The following is a 6610-nucleotide window of genomic DNA, read 5'->3' as shown; positions in this document are numbered from 1 at the left end:
AAATGGTGGTTTATAATTTTAAGGGAGAATAAATAAGGAGAATAACCTGCCCAGAATCCTTGCCTTTTTGTTCTGAAATTCAAAGGCCCTTTCTTGATTCTGTCCTTATTTTTTTTAACCTCTACAACTAATTTGTTAGCAAGATCCATTATTTCTATCTCTAATTTTATACATATTTTTGAGATATTTATTTCTGTTTTCATGATCCTGGTCCATAATGTCCAGTCTGGTCTATTAATTGTTCTCTCTGCCATGACTCTTTGTCTACCTCCAATTTGTGCTACAACGTATAGCCAGAGTGGTTTTCTTAGAATGGAATTTAATCAAATAATTCTCCTATTAAAAATCTTCCAGTGATGTCTCATTTCATTTTAAATAAAATTCAAGCTTTTAACCAGGGCCTGGAAGGCCCTGAAACCTGTCTGCTGCCTCTCTTCAAACTCATTGCCTGCCAGCTTCTCCTCTTGCTCAACCTGTTCTTGGCACACTGACGTTCTTGCTGTTTCTCAGTCATGCCAAACTGTTCCACCACTGGGCCTTCGCACATGCTGCTCTCCCTGAGAACTGCTCCATGGGATCTTTACATAGAAGATTCCCTGGTTTCAATCAGCTCCCCCCAACTCAAATTTCTTCTCATAGATGCTGTCCCTCAAATATGATAAGCATACTTAAAGTGGCTTTCTTTTCATTATCTCCATCTTGTGGTTCTTATTCAGCTTTCTTTTTAGCATTTATTACTTCCTGAAATTATACACTGCTTTATTTGTTAAGTATTTATCATCCAGAACTCTCAATCAAAACGAGTTCTTAATGGACAGCGACACTGTCTATTTTGTTCTCTGCTGTATCTTCAGCACGTGGTGTCTGGCTCTGTCGCTCAGGCTGGAGTGCACTGGCATGATCTCAGCTCACTGCTACCTCCACCTCTGGGTTCAAGTGATTCTCATGCCTCAGCCTCTTGAGTAGCTGGGATTACCAATGTGTGCCACCACACCTGGCTAATTTTTGGATTTTTAGTGGAGATGGGGTTTCACCATGTTGGCCAGGCTGGTCTTGAACTTCTGGCCTCAAGTAATCTGCCCACCTTGGCCTCCCAAAGTGCTGGGATTATAGGTGTGAGCCACTGCACCTGCCCTGAATGCCACTCTTCACTGCACACCTGGCTGATGTTGCAGTGTGGCCTTGTCGCCCTGCTCACGTGGAGTGGTCATCCTGAGCCCTTAGCTTTCATCCAAATGTTCAGTCCAGCCTTGCCCCAAGTTCATCCGCCACAGTGCTCTATCCTCCCGACTTGACTCAGCCCCTTCCCAGGGGAAGCTCTCAGACAGTGTTTGTTAAAATTTAATTTGAGCCACAAAACCTAGTGTCAGAGCAGAACAAATAAACACTGCACAGGAAAACATGACCTTATCAGCCATTGCATTCTATCAGATTTCCTTTTACTGTTTGAAAGTGAGCCTGTTGCTCTAGGCCTATGGAGATACAGCCTCCGGAGATTGTCAAATCTAATCGCAAAACCCATCTGAGGGAAATGTATGGGAAAATACCCAGATCTGAATACCAGCCCCGCCCTTCAAGCTTACCCTGCTCACCAGGCTTCTCAATTCATTGCTTGAAATCAAGAATGTTGAGCTTTCCAAACCCAGGTTTCTGAAACTGAAATTTTCCATGGAAAGCTGGAAGGGTGCTCCTGGGAATATTAAGTACTGTGATGGATTAGGTAACAATGGGATTATCCATACACTTCAGACAGTCTTAGAAAATCATAATGATGAAAGACATTCAGGCAGCATGGACTCTTTTTATTACATAAGAAGGCGTGGGAACATGTGAGAGACATATTTTGGTTCCTCTCCAGAGCTCCTTCCAGAGCTTGCCAGGCCTCACCAACCAACTTACATTTGTTAAAATATTTCAGATCTTGATAATGAAGCAAAACTACAAAGTAGTTTTATTTCTACTGTAGGAACATTCTGCCAGTGATCTGTTCTGAAAGCATAAAAGTTGAAGCTGTCGCAAAGAAAAAAGGGACAGAGAATGACTGTGGAATTGTTGTAAAAGAGGCAGTTTATGCAGTGCCATTGATTTCAGTTTATTTAAATAGACTTGGGCTTTAAACTTTGAAATGAAAATAGCTTAACATGTTTAAGCCTACAATTAGGCAATTAAAAGTTATACAATATTGTCTGCTTATGAAGCTTAAATCCAATTGCTCTGATCTGGGGAATTTTTAGAAGTTATTGAATCTAAGCTCTTATTTCTAGATTTAGACAGGATTAGACCTATGGTGTGTTGGTGATAAGTGTCTACTCAAAACAAATGAGGAACAGGCCCCTGTCCCCTTTGCCATTTTCTTTATGATTCTAAAGGATTCTGACAATCCAGCTCCTTCTGGTATCAATGGAAAGTCAGAGGAAAATCACCATTCACTTTGCAATTTATATTTTTAAAGGCGATTTTCATTTCATGATGCAATACGTTTTTTTCAGAGAATGAATTTAAATTGTTACCTTAAGGAGAGATTTGTCCATCATTTAGATAGCATTTTGAGATATAAAAATTTAGATGAAAAGATCTGGTCTTTAAAGTCTAAACTCTAATTATGATTTGAGAGACAAAAAAAAATTACCTGAAATTAGTAATAGTAGTCATTAGGGCAAACATCTACTGAGCACCCCATAAAAGCCATTATAAGGTAGGTACAATAATCATTGCTATTTTACAGATAAAACCAAATGTCTTATTGCAGGTCAAAGGACCAGTAAGTGGAGAAGCAAGATTTGAACTTGGGTCGCCTGTGTTCCTCCTGCTGATGGGGACTGTAACAACTTTCCCCATGTGCACTCGCATGGGAAGTGAGCCGTGAGAGACTTAAAGGCATTTAGAGCCATGGTTTTCAGATTTTATATTTTATAGACTAACATGATTTTTTTTAAAAAGTAGGGAGGAAATCAATATATAGTTGCCAGGTATTTATTGTGCCAAGTAAAGATATTTTTAAAAACTACCATCCATTTTTGCCATCTTCCCACTAAAAATAAGGATATTTTAACATCAAAATGTATGAGGACATAATTTGAGGAGAAACCAAAAGGTTTATACAAGCTGAAGAGAAACCAAAATGAAGGACATAATTTTAGAATAAAAGAAAACCCTTCAAATTGAGAAGTTTAATTTTATGAAAACCTCACAAGAAATATGAATTTTTCTTTTTCTTTTTTTTTTTTTGAGACAGAGTTTCTCTCCTGTTGCCCAGACTGGAGTGCAATGGCGCAATCTCGGCTCACTGCAACCTCCACCTCCAGGGTTCAAGCAATTCTCCTGCCTCAGCCTCCTGAGTAGCTGGGATTACAGGCATGTGCCACCATGCCCGGCTAATTTTGCATTTTTAGTAGAGACGGGGGTTTCTCCATGTTGGTCAGGCTGGTCTTGAGCTCCCGACCTCAAGTGATCTGCACATCTTGGCATCCCAAAGTGCTGGAATTACAGGCATGAGCCACTTCGTACACCCTATTTTTTTAATTCTTTGATATGACTACAGATCAGTGAAAATGTCACAGATCAGCACTGCTCTATTGACTGGCATTTGGAAAACACTAGCTCAAGGATAGTGAAGAAATTTCTGATGAAAGATGTAAAACATCTGGACAAGATAAGGACAGAAACAATTCAGCAACCACATCCAGTTCAGTGTTTGCCCGATTCTTTTGTTTGGAGTCTCTCCAGCCCTGCAAAACCTCTTCAGATGATCCCTTGAAGCACTCATCTTTAGCCACTAGAAATGCTCTGGAAGGCAGAAAAACAAGAAATAAACCACCTTAATTATATTCAGAGGTTTAACTGCACTAGATGCTCTAAGTCTTTCAAACCCAATTCATTTTACTCTCTATTTTTCAGTCTCTCACTTTTGCTCATTCTCTTGTTTCATGTTGTGCTTTAGAGTTCAATGGCCCTGTCTCTCCATCTAGAATTTGGCATCCTTCCACCGCTATTCAAATTTTCCTACAGTCTCAAATAATATAGATTGCTTTGGGCAATCCACCCCTCCCAGCTCAAACATTCCAGGAATCCTTATCTCAGGGCCACATCCTTAGCAGGCAGCTCTCTACCTATTTTACTTCTATCTCACTGGAGTGAACTAGATAATAACAAAAGCTTTTCTACATCCTGTACAAACACTGCAGAGTCTGTGTAATCTATAGCTTGTGATAAAATGATATGTAGAGAACATCTGCTGTTTTTACCTGTAAAGCATTCCTTACTCCTTGTTTTGAACGCAGCACTCCAATTTTACTGAGGGGATAACCCACACCATATGAATATATTCTTGAAGAAACTGTCAATCAAGGTGGTGCAGACCTGCAAGCCACCTTTGCCACCATGCCAAAGAGTTGGCATAAAATTACCCATACTAGGCAGATAAGACTCTCTTCCATGAATCTGGAATTTGAACATCTAACCTAGCAGCACAGGGCAGAAAAATCATCAGAGGTGAATCATTCTGATTATGGCACTTTGAGTAGATTTTTTAATTTGTGAAATGTAGTTTCCCAGAGCATCCTTGCTTCCTATTTTTCCTGATTCAGTCTTCCTTTCTGTTCTCTGCTGCTTTATAGCTTCTGTAACTCACCTTCCTTCCCCTCTTGTTTGCTTAAGTTAATCGGAATCTATTTCTGATGCTTATAATAAAACATGCTAGCTAACACATTTTGTTTATTACTATTATTCGTAATAAAAATTGCTAAGGATCTCCACCATTACCTCAGGGGATAGTTAGATTTATTGCCAATTTACCCTTGAGCACAGTTAGACTTAGCGAGACTAAGTAGTTTGCCTGAGATTATGCTACCAGGTAGAGGAGGCAGGGTTTGAACCCCAGGTCTGTTTGACCTCTCGAACTGCCTCTAGTCATGACAAGTACAGTATATATTGTTTTAATACTGTGGGTTAAGCACAGATCTTCTCAAGGAAATATATAAAGCCTGCAGTTGAAGACAATTCTTTTCTGATCTTTGTATAGATAGCATTCTGAATATCTGAACTCTCCAAGTTTTGAAACCCACACTGAGAAAATATGCATGCAGAATTCCTTTTAAGCATTTTCATTTTTCTTTTTGCTGGATATGCCATATGTTAAATAAGGAACGTATCTAGACATCTAATGCAGTCAGCTAGTGGAAAGAACGGGAGGGAAGAGGTGCGTGGTGAGCCCTGACTGTTCAGTCAACAAGTGCTAACTGAGCATCTGTTCTTTGCTATGTGCTATGCTAGGCACTAGAAGTACAGAGCAGAAAAGACACAGCTCTTGGTGCCTGCTAAATGAGAACATTATCCAAACACTTGTTAAAGATGGTAAGGCAGACTTTATTCAAGAGAGCTATGGTGATAGGGTCACCACCATGGGATCTTGCAGTGGAGAGATTGGACAACTCCAACTCCAACAAGGATAAGTGGGAATTTATAACCAAGGGTGGGGTCAGTGGATGGAAAATTACTAGAGGAAACATCAAGGATAAGGAGTTCCTGATTAAAGTGACTGGATAGGATTACTGCTGAAGGCAGGCCGTGATGATAAGATATCAAAGTGGTCAGATACCAAGGGTGGGAGATTTTTTCACTAATCTGATTTAGCAGGATTCCTGCTCAAACTAGATTCTATAAGGACACAGAGTTTCAATCCTAGTTCTCTATTTTTCTGTTCAGTAGGCTGTTATAACTCTGTATATTTTTTAAAAGTTGATTCTAACCTTGCCCCATGTATTTTACTCTAGAATAGCTCTAGTTCTGTCCAATAGAAATAAAATGCAAGCGGCAGCATGTATAATTCTAAATGTTCTAGTAGCCACTTTGTAAAAAGTGAAAACTGAAAGGTAAAATTAATGTTAACATAAACTATTTAACTCAATATATTTTTATTTATCATGTAATCAAAATGAAAATTATTGACTATATTTTATGTTTTTTAAACAAAATCTTCAAAACCCGGTGTGTATTTTATACTTACAATATGCCTCAATTCAGATGCTAAATTTTCATCAAAATATTTTATTGGTACTTGGTTTTCATAAACTTTGGATTTGAAAAAATAGATGTACATACCCAAATTATTTGAAACGTAAGCTTTCCAATAACTGAATGAGCACCAAAAATCATTATCCTTCTACATTTGCATCCCTATTGACAAAACTGGTTCATCATTTTTCAGAAAATGAATTTGATTTCGAAGCAAAAGCAGGCCAAGTTCAGGACTCAGAGGAGCCTGAGATTTTGGTCAAAGGAGAGGGTCTTTGTCAAGCCCAAAGAGCCTAAAAGATAAACAATCTAGAAAAATGTTTTGTGAGATAATTAAAATAATAAGCATTTCAAATTAATTACTAATTTTAATTTAGATAGGTACCACTGTAACTTGTGCTCCACATATAAAATATTCTAATAAATATGTTACAATGTTACACCAGTGCATAAAAAATAAGCATTCAAACTGAATCAACCCTTTGACAATAACAAGAAATGATGCAGATGCTCAACACACACTATATAGTGACACAGGATTTTCTTCTTGGTCACGTTGCAAGCTGGGAACCTCCAGCCAGTGACACCCTGCCTGGGC

Source organism: Nomascus leucogenys, chromosome 16, assembly GCF_006542625.1.
Source record: "Nomascus leucogenys isolate Asia chromosome 16, Asia_NLE_v1, whole genome shotgun sequence".
Taxonomy (NCBI): domain Eukaryota; kingdom Metazoa; phylum Chordata; class Mammalia; order Primates; family Hylobatidae; genus Nomascus; species Nomascus leucogenys.
The sequence above is the reverse complement of the archived record's forward strand: the minus strand, read 5'-3'. Positions refer to the sequence as shown.